The sequence below is a fragment of the Acomys russatus genome, chromosome 2, assembly GCF_903995435.1.
Source record: "Acomys russatus chromosome 2, mAcoRus1.1, whole genome shotgun sequence".
Taxonomy (NCBI): Eukaryota; Metazoa; Chordata; class Mammalia; order Rodentia; family Muridae; genus Acomys; species Acomys russatus.
The window spans coordinates 69,812,815-69,835,839 of NC_067138.1; the positions used below are offsets into that span (position 1 = coordinate 69,812,815).

Below are 23,025 nucleotides of genomic sequence, written 5' to 3' on the forward strand. Positions count from 1 at the left end.
CAAGTACTGTACCAAGCAAGCGACTTCCCTAGCTCAGCTTTTAATTATATGTATTTTTTAATTTATGTATCCAATGTAGAAGAGAACTAGCTGGTTTTGTGTCGCTGTTTGACGGGGTCCTGGGATAGGGTCCAGGGCGTCGCACATGCTGGGCAAGTGCTCCTTCACTGAGTTTCGATCCCAACCTTCAGCAAGTCTTTAGGGCATGGGATGGCGCACGCCTGTAATCCCAGCACTCGGGAGGCAGAGGCAGGTGGATCATTGTAAGTTCGAGGCCAGCCTGATCTACAGAACAAGTTCCAGGGCAGCCAGGGCTACAAAGAAACCTGGTCTCCAAAAACTAAAACCAATAACAAAAAAAAAAAAAAAAGCACATCTTTAAAGTCCATAGGACCCAGAACTCTTATGGTTGCTGGTGGACTGGACTTTTGTGCCTCTGAGATACCAGGAGTCGGCTGCTGTAGTAAATAAGGATTGCATTTCCTCACAGATATAATACATTTCTGATTGACTCCCTTACATGTTAGTATTAGCTGTGTACGTGTGGTCATGGGAGTGGGCTGAGAGTCACTCTGTAATAATGGTAAAGATTGACCATCTTTAGACCTTAGAGTCTTTGCATTTTTTTACATTTATTTTATGTGTCTGGGTGTTTTGTGTGCATGCATGCCTGGGCACCACTTTCATGCCTGGTGCTAGAGTGCTCTTGAAACTGGAGTTAGAGATGCTTGTGAGCCACCATGTGGGTGCTGGGAATTGAACCTGGGTCCTCAGGGAAAGTAACCAAGGCTTTTAACCACCAAGCTACCGATCTCCCCTGGACATCAGATTCTTTGAACAGACTCGTTTTGTGCTCTTTTCCCCTCAGAATTCCCCACACAAAAGATTGCAACACATCGTGTATAAGGAGTGGTACAGTCTTTCAGATGTTGGGACAGAGATGATTCTGTCAGTGAAGGTTAGGTAGGTATTCTACACAGGACGGATCAGACAGTGTTACTACTGTGCAGTCCTAGAGTCAAACCTGATGCTTCTCCCCTCTGCCCTGACTTCCAGTCCGTTACTTGCAGTCCATCCTCTCAGAACTATAAACACTAAGACTTACTCTCTCCGGAGTCCATAGCAGTTGACCTCCCTGCAGCATTACGGATCTCGAGGAAAGGAGCATTTCCTGTGGTTCTCATTTACTCGCAGTGGCGTATTTCCAGTAATGGTGACGTGGTCTGTTCGTGCTGTTGCTGATGACACCATCACTGCTGCTTCACCCGAGTTGATTGGCTGCAGCTATTCATATGCAAAGGCAGTTTTGTCTAGCACCTATTATATAACGTAGAACTTATTACATGTTTCTCGAATAGCTTTCTAGTTTCCACAGGGCGTTGCGATTTTATTTCCTCTGAATGACAAAACCCGTGTCCTTGATTACTGTCACTGCTTTGCTCACTTTCCACACTGCATACCCACAATGCAAACAGATCTCAGTGTGGGGAGTGCAGAGGAGAAGCAGAGGCAGAGTTGTTGGATGTGAGTTGGAAAGTTCCTTCTGTGTCCTTTATTTTGTTCTTTCTCCACTAAGGAATTCATCCATGTTGTTGACTCTCGGGAGTCTTGGCACCCATGTTAGTCCCTCTTATGCCACTATAGCAGAATAGCTGAGACTGCAATCTATGTGGAGCAGACATTTGTCAAGGAAGCTCTGAGGTGACAGTGGGCAAAGGCCTCACTGCACTGTAATGCTGCAGAGCGTGAGAAGGTGAGGGGGGCCTGGAGGGAACAAACTTCCCCTTTCCCTAAGGCACCACTCCACTGTGGAGACACAACATTCAAGTCTGCTCCTTTAAGGTCCCTCAGTTAAATCAGTGGCGTTCGGAGGGAGTGGACATTCAAGCTGTAGCAGTTTCTCTTGCCTTGCAGGTTTTAGAGAGGAGTTCTCTGCACAGCTCTGGGGAGGTGTTAAATCAGGACAAGTCACTCCTTCTCTAAGTCCTAAGAAGAGCATTTAATGATGTTATTCAGACAGTAAGACATATTCCTACTTATACTTTGTCTGGAATTTTCTGTGCCTTCAGCTTCATATAATTTGCCTTTTGCATCCCTCAGTTTTTAGCTTAGGCAGTCCTTTTGAGAGTGGCCTTCCCTGACCATCCTAATTATGTTTCCTGTTTGAAACTTTGCCTGCCCTTGTCTTACACTTTTAAAACAAACTGTGTTAGTCAAACACAGTCAGTCCTCATTCTTCCCAGCTGAGTTACAACAGGAAAACACGCCACCTCTTACTTTGGTTCTCACATTATAAACAAGTATTTCTCTGCTCTATGCGCTTCCATGATTTTGCCGCCACCGCTGCCTCTTCCTCCTCCTCCTCCTTTTTTAGACGGGGTTTCTCTGTGTAGCCTTGGCTGTCCTGGAACTCAACTCTGTGGACTAGGCTGGCCCTGAACTCAGAGATCCTGCTAAGTGCTGGGATTAAAGGCTTGCACTACCATGCCTGGCTGATTTGGACAATTTTGTACTTTGTGTGTGTGGTGGTTCCAAGTGTGTGTTAAGTGTTGTAGTGGTCCTGAGCAGAAACAGGCTATGATGATGTGCCTTGCATGTTTGATAAGCTTTGTTCTGCCATTGTTTATAGCGCTTGGCCATGGGTTCAATGCTAATGAATCAACAGTGTACATATATTGACATGTTTGAAACAAAAGCTATATACTGATTGGTTGGCAAAAACTGAGTGAGCAAAAGTTAGTATGAACATAATGAAAGATACTTGCTAATCTGCTGATGAAGTATTTCCTCTAGGAGCAGTGGGTGGTAAACTGCGCGTAGTGACTTTACCAAATGGAACTACCACAAGAATAAATACCATTTGCATACTCTAAGGGTAAAGAAAAATAGGGGGCTCTGATGGAGAGTAATTGTGTAGGAAAGAGGCCTCTGTAGTTTGGTCCTCTTGGGAAGTAACAATTTTAAGTTGCGGTCCATGGAACAAATAATGGAGGGTCTGAGTCATGAGGAATGCCCCTCCCTTACGTGTTGGGGATCAAGCCCTGTTCTAGGCAAGCCTGTCCACTGAGCACATTTCCAGCCCCTGCTTTGTTTGTAATTTTGCTACTGCTGTTTCTTGTTCGTTCTGTTGTGAGATGGGTGTAACTGTGGCTAGCTTGACCGCTCTGTAGCCCGGTTTGTAGGTTGTTGTTGTGTGTTTTTTTTTTTTTTAAAGGAATTAAAAGAAAAGTAATATGGCTGGAGGATAGCCAAGGGTGAAATTGGAAGAGAAAGCAGAAACTTGCTTATATTACGTTTTAGCAGCTATGCTGAGGAGCTTACTTTGGAATATGTAATGGGAGGACATTGGGGAGTTTTAAACTGGGAGTGAGGTGATCTGCTTTACATTTTTGAGAGATAATCTTTCTTCTTTGAGGGGAGAGGTTTGAAGAAGGCAAGGGGTGGAATGGAATTGGAGGTTAATTATTTCTTCTTTGAGGGGAGAGGTTTGAAGAAGGCAAGGGTTGGAATGGAATTGGAGGTTAATTATTTAAGTTACTATAATTTAACAAAGGCTCAGCCGGCCTGTATTTGCGCCTGAATGGGTTTCACTGTTGTAGTTTGCCATCTTCTTCTGTTCTGCTTCTGTAACTTCACATGGATCATTCTGCCTTGTCCTTGCCCCACTGTAAGTCCAGAGAAGTCTGATCTGTGACGTCACCGCCCTTACCGTTCCACTGCCCTCCTCAAATGCCCATGACTGTCCAGACCTCTTGATGGCCTCTTGCCTTCCTGCTTTCAGTCAGTGCCTGCCACTGTGCTTTGTCTAGCATTTCATTTCACATGCCCCCCCACTTGTTTGGGGCCTATTTACCCTGCTCTGCTGATGAACCCTTTGTGCTTACCACCCTGGGGTGAGTGCTGGGGTCAAATGCTTGTGATACACTGCCCTATGGTACCCAAAGCAAGAACTTTACCCTCACTCTCGTATTGGTTCTTACTTTATTTATCAGTGCCCCTCCTCACAGTTAGACTGATTTTAGTGTGGTAGGGTTGTTTCGTTTGTTTATGCCCCCAGTACCATGTCATTTTTTGGATTTTGGGAAAGACAGCAAATGTTTGTTGGATAGATCTGTTTATAATCGTCAGTTAAAATCTATTGTGTGTGGTGGGTGGCACATGCCACAGTGTGCTCATAGAAGCCAGAAGAAACCTTTGAAGTGCTTTTATTTTTCCATCTTTGAGATGTCAGGGAATAAACTCAGGTCATAGAACTTTCCAAAGCTCCTTTGCTTGCTAAGCTACCATTGACCCCAGTTATTGCTAATTTGTTGACCAGAATTAGTTGATACTTTTTTTTTTTTGTAACATCTTTTGGTGAATGAAAATATTTCCTGTATTTTCTTTCTTTTCCTAAAAAAGAGTAATAATGAGTAACAGGGATAAAAGTCGTGTTTCAAAAGATGCTAAGAACACTGTGATTCAGAGAGGTTAAGAACACTGATTGCTCTTTTTGAGGACCTAAGGGGACCAGAGTTCAATCTCTAGTACCCACATGGCAGCTCACAACCACCTGTAACTCCAGAGCTATGCTTGTGGTGCACAGACATACATGCAGACAAAACATCCATCTACAAAAATATTGAGAAAAAAAAACTTTATTGAATGATAGGAGATGTCTAACAATGGAGTATAGAGAGCAAGCCAGTTTCCTGCCTTGTTGGAATTGAGACGTGTATGCACAGTACCTACCAACACCCAGTCTATGGTTTCCATCTGATACACGTGCCATAATGGTTTGTGCAGACTTTAATTTCTAGACCTACTTTGAGAGTTGCAGGAAATTTAGATACTCAAGAGTTTCCATGTGCAAGATCTTTGCTACATTGTATGTTAATGTGATATCTCTTTGTGTTAATGAACCAATATTGATAAATGGATGCTATCTGAAATCTGTACTTTATTCAGATATTCTTGAAATTTATTTATTTATTTATTTATTACAGTATTCTACCTGCCAATCAGAGAGTACCAGATCTCATTATAGATGGTTGTGAGCCACCATGTGGTTGCTGGGAATTGAACTCAGGACCTCTGGAAGAACAGCCAGTGCTCTTAACTTCTGAGCCCTCTCTCCAGCCCAACTCAGATATTCTTAGTTTTTACTTCACGTCTCCTTCTGACTAGGCTCTTCCCACTACTCATCACACCATATTACATTTACTCCTCATGACTTATCTGAACTATTAGAGTTTTTCAGAATATTTTGATGACCTTGAAGGAATACTAGAGAATATAAGATAGTCCTCAATTTGGGGTCACCTGATACTTTCCCCATTTACTAGAGTTCTTGGGAATAGGAACCATGGTAAAAATGTCTTTTAAATTTTCTTTTTAAAATATTTATTTTGTGTGTGCACCCCACACACCCAGATGTGGAAATGAGAGGACGGCTTGTGAGAGTTGGTTAGTTGGTTTTCACCTTCACCATGTGGGTTCCAGGGATCAGGGTTGGCAGAAAGCACCTTGACTCACCGAGTTTTCCCGCTGTCCCTTACAGTGTCATCTTTCTCATGTTGCACCAGTGGTATATGGTCTCAGCGTGGGTTAGCACTGTTAGCCCCTGCTCACTTGGCTGAGGTGGTGTTTGTTGGGTTTTATATTGTTGTCTTTTTCCCACCTACTTTTGCCTTTTGCTTCATGGGTGAGGAACTGTGCTTCAACATCTTCAGGTGGCAGCATCTGTATAAATCAGCCAAATTCTTCTGTACATAGAGTATCCCCGCTACTTAATTGAGCATCCATTTCTGTCAGTATGGACATATGGTGATGGGGGGTGGCTTAGTAGAGTAAGAATATAGCTACTTTCCTGTTGCTGTGATAAAATACCGAGACTAAAAGCAGTTTCTTGGAGAAAGAGGCGTTGTTGTCATTGTTTGGCTTTGTTTACTGTTCCAGGGCTAGAAGTCTATAATGACTGGGAAGGCATTGCAAGCAAGAGGTTGGAGCAGGCAGCTGAAGTATCACATCTCAGCCACACATTGGAAGCAGAGAGAGAGAGAGAGAGAGAGAGAGAAAGAGAGAGAGAGAGAGAGAGAGAGAGAGAGAGAATATGAGAATGTGAGAATATACATTGGAAATGAGGTGAGGCTATAAGCTTTCAAAGCCCACCTCCAGTGATGCAAGGCTCCAGGTTCTAAATGTTTCATATCTTAGTTACTTGTGACAAAACATCATGGTCAAGGCAACTTATAAAGAAAGGGTTGGGCTGGAGAGATGGCTCAGAGTTTAAGAGCACTGTCTGCTCTTCCAGAGGTCCTGAGTTCAATTCCGAACAACCACATGGTGACTTACAACTACGTATAATGAGATATGGTTTCTCTTCTGGTGTGTAGGAGTATATGCAGACAAGAACACTGTATACATACTAAATAAATAAATTTTTTTAAAAATAAGTGTTTAGTCAGTCTTACTTTTACAGAGGGCTGGAGTCCATGTTGACAGAGCAAAGGCACGGGGACAGGAAGAGCTGAGAGTTCACATCTTGATCCATACACAGAAGTCAAAGCGAGCACACTGGGGATGGCCTAAGTCTTTTGAAACCTCAAAGCCTGCCCCCAGTGACACATCTCCTCCAACAAGTTCTTCCCAAACAATGCCACTCACTGGGGACCAAGTGTTCAAATAGCTAAGCTTATGGGGGCTATTTCTCTTCAAAGAACTGCACTCAGGAACTTCACAAAACTTAGAAGACTGGGAAGTTCTGCTTGAAGGTGATAAAAACAGTAAACAGTTGCTGCAGTGAAGCAGATTCTGGGGCTGCCTGCAAGTTGTCATGATGCTGGATTGGGCTTCCGGGTGATTTTGTGTCTTTTGAGTCACCATGCTTCTGTAAATAGCTCCAGTAATCTCACTGACTCAGTAATCAATACTTGAGTGGAATAATTCCTTTGATCTGTGTCTCTCTAGGAAAAGTCACATAACATATAGATACTCTAGGCTAAAATCTAATATTTAATTTTTTTGCTCAAATTGTTCTAGCTTTATTAGCCTTCGAGAACTCTGAGTTGGCTCCTCAGTCCCTTTGCTATATTCATTAGTCTGCTTTTTGAGAATTTTTTTTTCCCTGGTACTCTGCTCAGCTGTCAGTTTGGAAAATTTTAAATAATCTCAGTGATTCTTTGTAGGCTTTGGGATATATGGGTTTGCATCTATGGCCCAGGATGAGTAGATTGGAATAGTTTCACTATTTCTGAGCATGGTGGTACACTCCTTTAATCTGAGCATTCAGTTTGTTCAGATGCAAGTTTCACTTTCCAGGTCACATTAGAGAGGCTTGCTGTCTCTCCGGCTTAGAGGAGCCGGCCAGCTCTCGGTCTGCCAGAAGGGCTCCAGGGATTGTGTGCGCAGTGCTAGTGCGAAGGTTGCTTTGTCTACAAATGGACTCCACAATATTTGGGTTTTGGTTGTTATTACCAGTCATGCTTGCCAGAAATTAAGTTTAGCTTTTAAAATCCTGGAATTCTTAATGTGTTTTTCTCTAGCTAAATATCTCAGAGTCTGTTATGAGACTGTAAGTCATTCTGTCATACAGCGGTGCTCTCCTTTCCCTGAGGTACGCTGGTCAAATGCCACATAGCAGTGGGATGCAGGCTTGACCACCGCCGTGCTTCAGGGAAACTGACCCAAGAACAAATGAAGAACTAGAAGGAAAAACCGAAGTCTTAGCAGTCAGCCCTTTTAGAAGATACTGTGACACTGCACTTCTGCTTTCAAAGGAGAAATAAACTGTCATGTAGCACTGTGAAAGAGAAAATGGAAGCTTTTTTTTTTAATTTAGAAAGAATTATGGAAAAGAGCAAAGTCTGTTGGGTCCTCTTTTGGGTTTTATTCTAGCTACTGAAAGTGAAGAGGCCCTTTGAAAATAGGCCACAGTTGTAGCTGTATTCTTCACTGACTCATTTTTGTAACACTTTAGCCTTTACAGATTTCTGGATCTTGTTTACTAGAATTGGTATTGAATGGCTCTCCCTTCTGTCATACCAGGGAATGGACAGGTACAAAGGTTAGCGTCCAGAGTTGATGTACTCAGCCTCCATGGATTCTTGAGTGGCTGGGGCAGAGTGGGAGACCTTCTGGTTAGGATCACAGCCTGTCACCACCGGCTGTTGTGCTGTCAGACACCTTTGTGAGATAATGCCACATTCCTCTCTTAGGAGCCTGGTGGCCTCAGTAGATACTCAGGAGCCTTGAGGAGTAAAAATATCCAGCATTGTCTAGCTGCCTCTAGGGTTTTTTTGGGTTTTGTTTGTTTGTTTGTTTTGGTTTTGGTTTTCTTCAGCTTCTGGTGGTGAGGGGAGGTGAGTAAAGTTTATGACTCAAGCTTGGAATTTGCAGAGAGCAGCCTTCTCAGGCTGTTGATTCCAGGCTTCCTTGGGATGGGGCATGTATACAGTTTTAAAAGCTGGGTTCTAGTCTGCAGATGTGTTCAAATAGGTACCATTAAAGATGGGTTTTTAATTTCCTAGTAAATTAAACTACCTACTTTTCTCTCTCCATCTACTCTTGTTTCTTTTTCTCTTAATGAACAATGCATTTTTACTTTACATTTAGAAACACATTCAAAGACATCCCTTTTTGTAAAACGAGTCTTGTCGCTAGTGCCAAGTACCCCGTCTCTTCCTCTTTCTACCTGGGAAATCCGTGCAAGACGGTGGAGGCTGGGGCAGCCACTTCCTTGGATGCATTATCGGTGTGGTGTGTTTTACCATGTGTGTGAAACAGTGGAGGGATTATCATAGCATCTGGTAGGCCCAGATGGAGTTAGGATTCTAACACTAAACACTGGGTCAGCATTTGGACAGTCTTGTTTCATGGTGTTAGTGGATTAGTTCCTGAGGTCTGCAGAGTGCCACAGTGCAGTGTAAGTAGGCGAGTGCTCCTGTCAGCACTCAAAGTTTTCAGAGTGGGACCTGCCAGGACACTACCTGCTAACCAACAACTCTACAAAGACCCGTTTCTTTTATAATAGTATCAAGGTTGCTTTAAAAGCAACTGTAACCACTTGTCTGTTTAGCCACAAAATTGCCATCTACCTTGTTTGAGGCCAGGTCTAATTGTTTGCTGTGCACTGTGTAAGAATAAGCCAGGCTAGCCGGCCTGGGGCTGGGGGCCTAATTGTGTGCTGTGCACTGTGTAGGCCAGGCTAGCCTGGGGCTGGGGGCCTAATTGTGTGCTGTGCACTGTGTAGGCCAGGCAAGCCGGCCTGGGGCTAGGGGCCTGCCTCTGCCCTTCACCTTGCCAGGAGCACTAAGACTAGAAAGGGGCTGCTGCTCTCAGCTTACTTCACCCACTGAGCTGTGTCCTAGCCCTACGTGGACATTTTCTAGTACTCATTCTCAGATACGCAGCTAGTATAGCAAAATTTAAATGTGCAGATACTCTAACAAAAATGAAATCTCCCTAAATAATTTTACATTCTTCCTCCAAAGTTAAGTATATTCTTCTAGATTTATGAAACAACGTATGTATGTGTATTAAAGTATATCTAACCTGCATCTCACTAAATATGTGATTGTAAAATAGCTTCCGTTCTCTCGTCTTTTTTGGTGTGTGAGTTGGGTCATGGTTGTCTCAAAGCATGTGTGGGGGAAAGAGAACAACTCTTTCCGCCGTGTGGGTTCTGTGGATCAAGCTCAGGCTGTCAGGCTTGGTGGCAGGACTCTTCCCCTGCCTTTGTCTTTGAAGGCAGAATCTCAACCACATCACTCAGGCTGGCTTTGAACTTGCTGTGTAGCCCAGGCTGACACTAAACTCCTGTTTTCCCTTCCTCACTCTTCCAGGTGCTGGGATTACGGGCATGGACTAGCATGTCTAGCGTCCCGATTTTAAGTGATGGGCTGGCAAACTATTGCTGTTGTTCTTTTAGGGTAAACCGCTAAAAGAAGAAATCTGGGTCTTTGTAGCACCCAGTCACAGTATTAAGCTGTATCTCAAGATTACTTTCCATAAAGCCGCATGTTTGGGTGTCTTCACCATATGGTGATGATACAGCATCAAGAGAGGCATGTTAGGCAACACAGAGGGCCAGCAGCAAACCAGAGTGAAACGCGAGCTCACTTTTGTTCTCAGCACTGATTATTATTTGTTAGTGACACGGATTTTTGCATGTGCATGCATTCATGCATGTGTACCTGCCATGATGTGTATATGGCTTAGTGGCAAGCGCCTTTACCTGCTGAGCCATGCTGTTAGCCCAAAATGAGTTTTTTCCTCCTCTACTTCCTCTTTCTCCCCCTCCCTGTTTCTTACTCCTTGTGTTTAGGGAGGTGGGCATGTGGGGTCCAGAGAAGTTGTTCTTTCCTCCATCTTGTCAGTTCTGAGGATCTAACTCAGGTGCTCAGGCCTGGGGGCAAGCACTTTTACTTACAGAACTATGTATGTTGCCAGATAATTTTTAAAATTATGTATATGTTCTCAAGTTGTGATGTCATACGCCTTTAATCCTAACACTCAACAGACATAGGTGGATCTCTGTGAGTTTGAGGCATGCCTGGTCTGCATAATGAGTTCAAGACCAGCCAAGCTACATAGTGAGGCATCTCAAAAACAAAATAAAACAACAACAACAACAAGACAACCCCCAGAGCCCCACCAGATAGATAGATAGATAGATAGATAGATAGATAGATAGTGTAGTTGGCAGAACCCAGAGGTGGCAGATCCCTTGGAGCCGGAATTACAGAGGGTTGTGATGTGGGTCCTGGGAACCAAACAGGAGAGGATTTGTGAACACACTGAACATAAGGGGATTTGGCTGCTTTCCTTCCCTCACATTCTATTCTATAAGCAAGCCGACTGCTCTTTTCAGCAAGTAGCTGGATGTAACCGAAGCCTTTGGCTCCATCACAAATGAATATAAGAGAAACTGGCTTTTCTCCCATGAATATTTGGATCAAGAAATAGTGAGTCTTGTATGTTCTTAGTTTCAAATGCGGATGTAGACTGTTCCAGATTCAGGAATGAAAGGGCGAGGGGAGAGGAGTGGCGGGGGGGGGGGGGGGGAGAGAGAGAGAGAGAACGCATGTGTATGTGCGTATGCTGTGTGTGCATGTGTGTGCACAACTTTGTGTATGTGTGTGAGAGAGAGAGAGAACGCATGTGCATGTGCTGTGTGTGCATGTGTGTGCACAGATTTGTGTGTGTGTGTGAGAGAGAGGGGAGCGGGAGAGCGTGCGCGCACTATGAGGGGAAAGGAGGGAGGGAGGTGAATTTATTATAAAAATTATATGGCTATACAGATGACCACAAACAGTGAAGACAGAAGGACAGAGCTGTACAACTTAGGATTTAGTCTGTAGCAGGGTCACCATACTCTTCTCTAATGAGCAAGATAGCATGTCTTGCAGGTTATAAGATCACCTCAGCTCTGCAGGATATCAAGACTTGTAACATTTTGTAATCAAGGATAATTGCTAGCAATGGTTAAGCAAGGCAATGGGAAACCATAACCTAACCCACACATCTGTGATCCCATCAATACATAGTGTGAATCGTTAGATATTTATATGGAATAATATTGACACCAAGCTTAGACACTAAATTTCTAAGTGGAATTTTAGATCTAAATGTTAAGTGTAAAAATAAGTAAACATCCGAGAGGCTGATATACCTACTCTGTGAGATGGGCACAGGTATCTGAGACAGTAGCAAGAAGCCAAAGTCATTAAGGAAATAACATAAACAGGACCGCTTTGGTATAGGACTACGTTGGTGCCAGAGAGTGCAATGCAAGCCACAGAGTGGGTGGGACAGGTTACTCCAGCACTGGGAACTGACAGTGGGGTTCATATGCAGAGCCTTAGTGGAGTTCCTACAGCCAGGTCAGTGCTATCGAAGGTGTCTCAGACATTGAGAAGTGCATGTTCCAGGCCTGGCTAACAAAGTCATGACAGGGAACCCCTGCGGGCGGGTAGGAGAATCTGTTACAGTCCCTTGGGAAAACTCCAGTCACTGAGTGCTGCATAAAAGTCATTCCCAAAGCTGGATAAATGGAAATTTTGTCTTGAAATAACACCCAGAGCCACAAAATGAAAGAAATGTCTTTCAAATGGAGAAATGTAATAAAACCTTCTATAATAACAACAAAACAAAACATGGAAAGAAGTATGAGCAACTTAACAAAAATAGAGGGAAAGGGAAATGGGGAAATAGTATAGTAATAAAAATAAAAATGAAAGAAATAAAATCAGGGACTGTGTGCTAATTATTAGACTAAATGTGAACAAATTAAATTCTTCTACTAACAGGTAAGTTAGATCACCTATGTGTGGTTACACACTTCAATTCCAGCACTGGGAAGGCAGATCTAGGGAGACAGAGGTAGGTGGATCTCTGAGTTTGAGTTCCAGGCCAGCCTGGGCTATAAAGTGAGACCCTTTTTGGAAGAGATGCCAAGGAGGAGGGGAATGTTAAAGCACTCCTGGAAGCAACATGAGTAGGAAAAATAAGAAATTTAGAAGTACACACACACCCCCGCAACAAAAAGCAAACAGTCAATTTTAAGCTGCATGCACTTGTGATAGACAGCTCAATCTGTAATCAGGAATGGAGTGTAAAACGTATTAGGCAAAAACAGAACAGGTGAAGGGGAACTTGGTAACATTCCAGTACTGTGTGCTGCCTCTGTGCACTCTTCAGTATGGATTTAGGGGTACTAAATGCAATCGGTGATTGTGATAAAACATATTAGCTGGACTATATTTGGTGCCTACTCTCTTCCTTTTTGCTTTACATTGTTAAGTGGTTGATCTTTTATCTAAAACTTACGAGACTCAACAGAGTCGTTTTCCCAGAGAAGATACACAAATAAATATGTGCTTGTTACGTGTTGCGGAAATGCAGAACAGAGCATGGGCTGCTGCTTCACAGCCACAGAGGGCTTTGTGAGGAACTATGGAAATCGAAATTCCAAGCACTGCTCTTAGAAATGTCATGTGATGCAACTGCTCTGGAAGCAGTCTGGCCCTTTCTTAGCCAGTTAAACTTGGGTTGCCATGTAGTGCAAATTCCACTCCTAGATTCTTAGTGTCTATGAGTGTTGAAAGCAAAGGTGGGAGCAAGGTATCAGTAAAATGGCACAGTTGCTGTGGGTGCTTGCTACCAAGTCTTACAACATGAGTTCAGTCCCCATAACCTACATGATGGAGGAAGAGAACTGAGCCCTGCAAACTTGTCTTCTGATATACACACCACATGTATCTGTGTATATGTGCATAAAAACTTTTTTTTGTTGTTTTGTTTTTTTTTTTTTTTTTTTGAGATAGGGTTTCTCTGTGTAGCCTTGACTGTCCTGGACTCACTTTGTAGACCAGGCTGGCCTCAAACTCATAGCGATCCGCCTGCCTCTGCCTCCTGAGTGCTGGGATTAAAGGTGTGTGCCACCACTGCCCAGCCCATAAAAACTTGTATGTGGCTGGGTGTAGCTATAGAGCACTTGCCTAGCCTGTACAAGGCCCCTGGGCTTGATCCTTAATATTACATAAAACAAACTTGAACGTGCATGTTCTTGTTGGGTTGTTGTTTTGTTTGTTTGTTTTTTGAGACAGGGTTTCTCTGTGTAGCCTTGTCTGTTCTGGACTCGCTTTGTAGATGAGGCTGGCCTTGAACTCACAGAGATCTGCCTGCCTCTGCCTCCCAAAGTGCTGGGATTACAAGTGTGTGCTACTATACCTGGATTTACCTGCATGCTCATAATTATATTTATAAAGTAGATCAGTTAGGGCTGAAGCGATAGCTATGATTAAGAGCACTGGCTCCTCTCCCAGAGGACTCAAGTTCAGTTCCTAGCACCCAGATGATTGCGCACAACCATCTGTAACTTGAGTTCCAGGGAATATGTTACCCTCTTCTGGCTTCTACAGGTACCAGGCACGCATGACGTGTTCAGACATTCATGCAGCCAAGGTACTTGTACACATAAAATAAAATAAATCTTTTTTAAAAAACAACAAAAACCCACAACAGTCTAAATGCCTGTCAACTGCTAGGTGATTAAAATGTGGCGTCTCTGTACAGTGGGGTAGTGTTTGCGTATAAAAGGAGGATGTGTGCAGTGATATGGACTCACCTGAATGATGTGCTAAATGAGAGAAGTCATGAAGGGTTACATATTTCATTTACATGAGCTAGATAAAAAAAGGTCTAAGACACTTTAGTGATACGTGGTAGAATTAGAAGTAAATGTTACTATGTACAGAAGGTTTCTTTTAAGGGAGATGAAAAATACTCTTAATTTTATTTACTTGTTTAGAGATAGTCAAACTGTGTAGCCCAGACTGGCCTTGAAATGTGACCCAGCTTCCTGAGTGCTGCAGTTACAGGGATGTATTGTCATATCTAGCTAAAAGTATTCCCAAATTGATTGTGGTGAACATTTTGCAAGCACACACAACAGCAACAGTTGAATTATATGCCTGAAATTGATGACTTATTAGTATGTGAGGTATGGTATTTTAAAATATAGCTTGATACAGTTGCTATTGACAACAAAATAAAATTAATTAGTTATTATTTATTAACTTTAAATGAGTTCCCTAGCCGGGCGTGGTGGTGCACACCTTTAATCCCAGCACTTGGGAGGCAGAGGCAGGTGGATTTTTGTGAGTTCAAGGCCAGGCTGGTCTACAAAGTAAGTCTAGTACAGCCAAGGCTACACAGAGAAACCCTGTCTCTGTGTTCTTGAGTAAAGATTGCAAGGGTTGTGTGGGTGATGGAGTAGTGTGCAAGTACCTGTTGCACTAGGAGGACCTGAGTTTCGATGCTAAGGAGTCACACAAAAATCACTGGCAATGTGAGCCCAGTGCTTGTGAGGAGCTTTTGACAGGCAGATCCTGAGGCCTCACTGGCCAGCCAGCCTAGCTAAAACAGTGAGATTCGGAGAGACACCTGTCTCAAAAATTAAAGTAGAAAAGTAGTTGAGAAAGACACCCCAAAATTAACCTTTAGCCTTCATACACTCCCACACAGGAGCATAGCTATGCTTATATGTGCACATGTGCACATATGTGATTGTGTTTGTAAAATAATACTGCATATGAATATATGTGTGGATGTAATAAATATATATGGATACATAAACTAGGCTGCCAATATGGGCCACCCAGATACGGAAGTCTATTAGGGCTCTCTGGAGAGACAGTCACTAGATTTTGTACATGGCGATGTGAGGGGACATTTTAGGGATTGGCTCCCATGATTATGGAGGCTGGAGAGTCCATGGCTGTATTTAAGCTGGAGGCCCTGGGATGCTTATAGTGTGACTCCATCCAACGTGAAGGCCTCAGAACCAGAGAAACTGACGTAATTCTGACTTTAGGACTGGAAACTGGAGAACTCAGGGGCTGCTCCTGAGTCTTGGATTCAAAGGTCAGGACAGGAAGAGACCAGCTTGCCTTCTGTATTTGCTCTCTCCAGGCCTGGCTGATGTGTGGCTGAAAAATCCACCTATGTAGAAGTAAGTCACATTACCAGATATAAGCAAATGATGTTCTCAGCCCTGCTTTACAGAACGGTCATTCTGTCAATTAGATGTATTAGTTGACTTGCAAGAATACTGTTCTTAAACATATTCAAGGTATATAAATGCATTCTTATGGATATATTCCTAATGAATCTATTAATATTTATTAAATTTAAAGCTGAGTTCTAAGCTTTTCCAATATGGTCAAGAATACAGGCTATGAATATGAATATATGCTGATGAAAACATGAATATATTCTTGGTGAATATATTGATATTCATTAAATTTTAAACTAGGTTTTAAAATGTCCCAATATGGTCAAGAACAAAGTTCATGAATATGAATATAAACTTATAAAAATGTTCATGAATATATTCATGTTCATTAATTTTAAACTGTATTAAAAAAGTTTTCCCAACAGGGCAAAGAAGAATGTATTCATGAATATATTCATAAGGAGGATATATTCATGAATATAATCATTATAGAGAATATATTCACATTTATTGAATATATTCACAAAGAATATATTCAAAAGAGTACAGCATATCCTAAAGTCCTTTTTGCTTTTTTGCAAACTGAAGAGTTCTTAAAAGCTGCTGTGAAGAGAGTAAAAATCAGTGTACTAAAATTTCACTGGAATCCTCAAAAAGGGAAGAAGTTAAATTTTATACATTCAGCAAATTGGTCTGTTGATGAATTGGCTCCCAGCAAATGGTTCTTGCAAATTAATTTAGAGCCCCCTTTCTCAGCCTAAAATGAATCATCATTTATTTTCATGTCTACTCTGGGAAAACAAAGACAGAAAAGGAAAGGGATTTTGAAAATAGCTGGATTGTTGAGTACAGCGTAATGAAGTCATGGGAGAAGTGGGGCAGGGTCATTGTGTGACCTCTAGGTATGGAGTGCGCAGGTTGGTGAGACTGGAACTCCAGATGGTGTCCTGTTCACCCTGCGACAGCAGTGAGGAGAGAGGCTCTGGGTTGGATGGCTGCAGCCGCCATTCACTGACTCCCCCTCCCCAGTGAGGTATGGTTCCATGTGGCAAAGCAGAAATCTCTAGGTTGCTATATTCCTCCGTATATATGAATTCATACACACCGTACGATCAAATCAGAATCCTGCTGTCACCCACAAAGCTCTCACCCGTTCGTAGAGGTGACAAGACTGATTTTTATCACATGGTTTCTTCTGCCTGTTCTTGAATTCATGTGCGTGGATTATGCAACATTTCCTGTGAAATGTATCAGCGGTGAGTCCTGCTTGTGATGCTAGTGTGTGAATATAGTGTCCCCCCCTAGTGTGGTTTGTTTGCACAGTTTGTTAAGAATAAGGCTACTATTTACATTTTTGTGAGTTTGGTGACACTACTTACGCCCCCCGTGTGTGGTATGCACATACATTAAACACTATATCATAAGCCATAGGTCTGCTTTGCTTGGAGAGAAATGTAGTACAAAAGGGAATATTCAAAAATAAATATATGTGTATGTATAAATATATACATTTTGTTTTTATTATCATCTATTTCACATCTCTAGCTCTTGTTCTTATGTAATTTACTGTTTTGTTGATGGTATTTGGTTGTTCTTAGGAGCTGAGGACTTTAGTATAGTTACCATCTGCAAAATGGTATGAGTTAATTTTACTCAAAATAGAAGCAAGCTGGGAAGTCACATGAATTGCTCTGCATGTTTCTCACTTCATCTTAGTGTCTCAGAAATTCACAGAAAGAAACCCCAAGGCTTTAGACAGTGTGGTGCCCTGGGATCCAGTGTGAAGTATTTTGCACAGCTTGTTTCTGTGCTGGGTGAATTGAAGCTCTGAGCAGCTTGAACACTGCTCACTCAAACACTTGTTGCCAGCAACATTCCACGTTTTCAGCCCATTTAACAACCTAAATATTATTAAGTCTCAACATTTTATGGGTCCCAAAAGTAAGCAAAAAAATTATTAAATATAAGTGGATATTGTGTTCATTAGACCTTATGCGTTAGACCTTATGCCTATATTTTGCATATAATATCAATTTTCTAATGTTTATACAAAGGATCAGTCAATCACTTATCTTCATTGACTTTACTATGAAGCTATGATCTTAAGTCTGGCTTATATTGTCTGCTATAATAATTATAATTTCTGATTAAACATACTTTATAGTATGTAACATATGCTAAATGTTTATTTTTTAATGACTAAATACTAGATTCTTAGAATTAACCTTTTTATAAATGATTAATGTTTATAAAATTTTAGCTGAAAGATGAGAATCATTTGAACATATTTTTTAAATAATAGTTTATCTTTTCCTATGATGTTTATGCTACTTTCTTTTCCCTTAGCTAACAAAGTGTACGGACACTAAACCTTTTATGTGTCTATTGTCCTGATTAAGATGCCTTCTTTTCCTCTGTGAACTTTATTTTATTTTATTTTTTACAGTAAGTTCCTCTTTGCCAGCGTTCCACAACATATTCCATTTACTTCTTAGCCCTTCCTCCCATTTTGGGACATTTTCCTTTGGGTTTTATTATGACATTTTTATCTATATGATTTTTTCTTTGCTTATATTTGTTCTCTCACTGACCTTCCTGGTCCCTGCTCCCACCTTTCATTGTTTTTCTGAATTCTCATGTCATAGATTTATATATGTCTTCTCTCTCTCTCTCTCTCTCTCTCTCTCTCACACACACACACACACACACACACACACACACACACACACACACAGTCTGCATATGAGGGAAAAATCTTCAGTGTCTGTTTTTCTGAGTCTGGTTTATTTTCGTTAGTATGATGATTTCCAGGTCCAGCTGGTCCCTCAAATACTCGCGATACCATTGTCCTTATAGCCATCGAGGCCCTGTGTGTGTTCATATCACATTCTCTCGCCTGTATGCACCTCTAGGCTACCTCCACCTCTGGCTTCTGTGAAATTAATTCTGTAAATATGGAGATGTGAGTGAGGGTTGGGCCTACAAGGCCTAGGCCATCATCTGACCAGGATACAGGGAAGGGAAGTTTTCTTTTTTTGTTGTTGTTTCTTTTTTTCTTGGTTTTTCAAGACAGGGTTTCTCAGCATAGCTGGACTCACTTTGTAGATCAGGCTGGCTTTGAACTCAGAGATCTGCCTACCTCTGCTTCCCTGAGTGCTGGGATTACTGGCGTGGGCCACTGCACCTGGTTAGTTTCCTTGTTTTTTTAAAATGATGAAAACAAAAGCACTTAGGCTTATGATATGTCACAGCATATTTGTAATAATTTGTTTGAGTGTTAAGCACTATTTCACTAGGATATGAGAGAAAAATTCACTTCTTATTTTCTTTAAACCTCCCCACTGAACAGTGTCTAGAGCCTCAAGATGGATTTCCAAATTCTGGTAGTCATAGTTTTCTACTTATATTAAACACTTTAGGTCTGCGAACACCGTGGGCAGGTTATTCTCAACGGTGTAAGCTGATTTAGCTTCAGACATGAGGATTATAAAGATTTAAAACCAAAGACCTTAATTGCCTGAGTCATCATGGGGCTTGTGTGCCCTCAGAGCAGCTCCCAGCTGGTAGAGCTCAGGGCTGTCCACCAAGACTGGTGTGGACAACTGACAAGGTTCAGGGGCATCTCCAAAATGTGTCACTGTAGCAGTTAGCTTTGCATTAAATCTTTTTTGTTTTGTTTTTCAAGACAGGGTTTCTCTGTATAGCCCTGGCTGTCCTGGAACTCCCTCTGTAGACCATGCTGGCTTTGAACTCAGAGAACTGCCTGCCTGTCTGTCCCAGTTTAAGGCCCTCACCACCACTGCTCAGCGAGCTTTGAATGACATGTTAGCAGCCTCACTTTCTGGGTATGTGACAGCAGACACATTTATTGAGCATTCTGACTTTGTTCTCCCCTTGAAAATGAAAATGATGAAAAATAAGGCACTCCCCATAGAGGTCAGTGCCTATGCGAGCGCCGTGCCAGTGTGTGTCTTCGCTGCTGTCTTTATTGCTAGTGCCAGTTCTTGGGGTCTTTTCCGACATCCCACTAAGGTCACCCTGCTCAGAAAGTTTGGTTAGCACAACCGCCACAGTATTGATCAGAAGTGCCCCTCGCTAAGTGTGTCTGCCTGATTATTGGGTGGTGCTGATTTCTGCATAAGAGCGAGAACTGCCTTGTTGGACTGTGCTCACATTATTCACAAGTTGTGGTAAATATTCAAGAAATATTTATAGAATGAGGATGCCATTATACATCTAGAGGCAGCAAAGATTTTTAGAATAATAGGGTAGAATGGTGAGGAAACAGAAACACTGGAAGAAGAGTCATGCACATCTACTCTAAAGATAGTTTGGGTAAAAGAATTAAAGATCTCTATTTTTATTCTATACCTCGGCACTTATCACAAAACAGAGGTGTATTAAAAAGATGACCGCGGGCTGGAGAGATGGCCCAGTGATGATGCTCTTGCAGAGTAGCAAGGCCCACTGCCAGCTGCCTGTGACTCCAGCTCCAGGACAGCCAGTGCTGGCTTCTGGCTTCCTTGGGCAGGGAACCCACACATGTAAATAAATGAAAATAAAATATTTTTTCTTAAAAAACGTTGAAGAAAAGATGCTTATTGTTACATATACACTAAGTGAATATAACCAAAATTCAAAGCCTGGTTAGTCATAGTTAATGTATCATTAAAATTGTGTAGAGTTGGGGTGGAGAGATGGCCCAGGGGTTAAAGCCATTGCTGCTCTTATAGAGGACTAGAGTTCATTTCCTGGTACCCATGCAAGCTTACAACCACGTATGTAACGACAACTGCTCTGGCCTCTGGGTGCTTGTACAGATGTGTACACACAGAGACACACAAATGAGTCATGCTGTGCAAATGCAGATTCTTAGTATTGACTGCAGAGTTGGTACAAACACATCCCAAGCCCAGCCTCCTTGTCGTCGTGTCAGTCTCTTGGGCTAACCTAATGAGCAGGTCACCCTTTCAACAAAACCCTAGGTGGTGTGAGCTGGTATGATTTGAGAAGCACTGTTGCTTGCACTCCAGTTGTCTAGAGTCAGCCATGTCAAAGGTTTTACTCTCCTAAGACCAGATGGAGGGTCCACTAAGAAAAAAAGAATCAAAATATGTGAGAAATCTAGAAACCAAGAAAGGAAGACATCACACATACACACATACACAGAGTGGGTGATGGCCCAGAAAGCTAATTGTTGTGGACCAAGAAAAAGCCCCCACCACTGCCATTTCCCAGACAAATTAGAGATGAGCTTTCCAAAAAAGAGCACAGGCTGTCCCTTAAGTCATAGCAGCAGTGCCTTGTAGGCTTTGAACTTTTTTAAACCCCAAAATGTCTTTATATCCACTCTAGGGCCTGGTGGGGAGGTTGCCGCCGCTGGCTCCTTGCACAAAACTTCAGATTCAGTCCTTATATCCACTCATAGACATAAAATAAACCTCTGAGTTCAAGGCTGGCCTGGTTTACAGATCGAGTTCCAGGACAGTCAGGGCTACACAGAGAAACCCTATTCCAGGCAGGGAACGTGGGTTGGAGAGGTGGCTCAGAGGCTGAGAGCACTGGATACTGCTTTCAGAGGGGCTGGGCTTGGTTCCTAGCACTCACATGGCAGTTCACAAACACTTGTGACTAGTTCCAGGGGATCCAGTGTCGTCTTCTAGCCTCTGCTGTCCCCAGGCGCACAAGTGATGCACAGACATGCCTGCAGGCAAAACACTCGCATACATAAAAATAAATAAAAATTGTAATAATAAAAACATGTGGCCGGGCAGTGGTGGCGCACTCCTTAATCACAGCACTCAGGAGGCAGATTGATTGCTGAGTTCAAGGCCAGCCTGGTCTACAGAGTTTCAGGACAGCCAGGGCTACACAGATTAACCCTGTTTCAAAAACAAATTAACAACGACGAAACAAAACAGAAAAAAGACAAACTTTGCAAAAGAGAAGTGAACTCATTTGTAGCTTTAGCCACCACCAGAGACATTGCTGAGACCCTGAGCAGATTGAGAAAGTTGGGGGGACAAGCTAAAGCTGAGGCACTGTGCCACGCTGTGGGCGTAATATATATCATAGTGTTCACCCTTTGGCTTTAGTAGGCACCGCTTAGTGATCAAGTACTTGAGTTGTTTACTCTGCTGTAACAAAACGCCTGAGATCGGGCTGCGAGGTCAGGATGAAGGTGCTGGTGGATTCGTTGGTGAGGAGGGCTGGCTCACTGATAGCCTCACATGGCAGGAGGTAGGAGAGGAAAGACGCAACCAGGTGCTAAATGCCTTGTCTTCACAAGATACTGAAGCAGAAGAGCAGAGACTGCCTAAGCTCTCTGTCTGCAGACACTGTTTACGTGGGCTGACGTGTGATTTAGCCATTTTCTTGGGGCCTCTCTTCATACTGTTACAGTGGAGATTAAGTTTCAGTGTGACTTTGGATCTGAGTTTGTTATGAGTGAAAATAGGTTACTCACTCCAGTGTCGCCATTACCTGCCGACCTAGCTCTTCCGGTTCAGTGACCATCACATCCAGCACTTGCCATTTTGTTCCTACAACAAGTCAGAGGGGAGGAGCTCTTGGTGTGAGATGAGTAGCTTCAGGTCGCACCGCCATGAGCAAGTGTCTCATGGTCATGAGACAGACACCTTCCCTTCCGGAGAGCCAGTCAGGAGTTAATTTATAGAAGACTTTGTAGGCAGAGCATTACCACATTTAAAAAAGGCCAGCTACTGCGTAAGAGAGAAAGCACACCTCTGTCTGACTGCTCCATCTGTCTCTGTGAGCTTGAGAAGGGTTGCAGTGCTGCAAACCACAGACTGTAACACTGAGTAATTTTGAGAACCAGTGGCTTGAGTGAGTTTTCAGAACTGAACCAGCCCTGTTGGGTCCTTTGGAAGGATAAGAGAATGTGTTGGAAGGGCTGGAAAGATGGCTCAGCGGTTAAGGGCACTGATTGCTCTTCCAGAGGATCCAGGTTCAAATCCCAGCATCCACATGGCAGCTCACAACAAACATCATGTCAAGTCATGCCCACTGATCGGAACACCATTTTTTCTCTTTTTAAAATTTCATATATATTCTCTCCTCCTCCCTCCAACCTCTCCCAAGTCCTCCTCCTCTGAAATCCATGGCCTCCTTTTCTTTACTTTTTATTGTTTCATATGTATAAACATACAAGCTGCTGAGTCCATTCAGTGTTGCTTGGGAGTGTGTATTTTTAGGGCTCAACCACTTGATATAGATGACCAATTGAGAGTTCATCCCTGGCAAGACCAGTTCTTCCCTTCTCAGCAGTTAGTGACTGGTTCTTCATCTAGAGGTGGTGCTTGGTGCGAGTTCTCCTGCCCATGTTAGCTTTTCTAATGGCACTGCTGAGACAGCCATATTGAGATGTGATGTAGTTTCCCTGCCGTATCTAGAAGACTGGGTCTTGCAGCAGACTTCCTAGCCCTTTGGCTCCTAGCCACTTTCCTCCCCCTGTTTCTCCATGTTCCCTGAGCCCTGGCTGTGGGGGTCATGTTGAAGATATACCAGGC

The 23,025-nt window shown here is 42.7% G+C and overlaps 1 protein-coding gene across 7 annotated transcripts in view; it reads left to right on the forward strand.

Annotated features, from left to right (window-relative positions):
* Window positions 1–23,025, forward strand: part of Kiaa1958 (KIAA1958 ortholog) — a 128,424-nt gene that overhangs the window by 34,304 nt on the left and 71,095 nt on the right. For 2 of the 7 annotated variants that reach the window (XM_051162718.1, XM_051162691.1), the window contains exon 1: window positions 7,919–8,339. The exons of 2 other annotated variants lie outside the window; for them this stretch is intronic. The gene's annotated coding sequence lies outside the window, so the exon portion shown is untranslated. Of the gene's footprint in view, window positions 1–7,918; window positions 8,340–23,025 lie in introns of those variants that run through there. 3 more of the 7 variants (XM_051162743.1, XM_051162726.1, XM_051162735.1) reach the window with 3 other exon arrangements.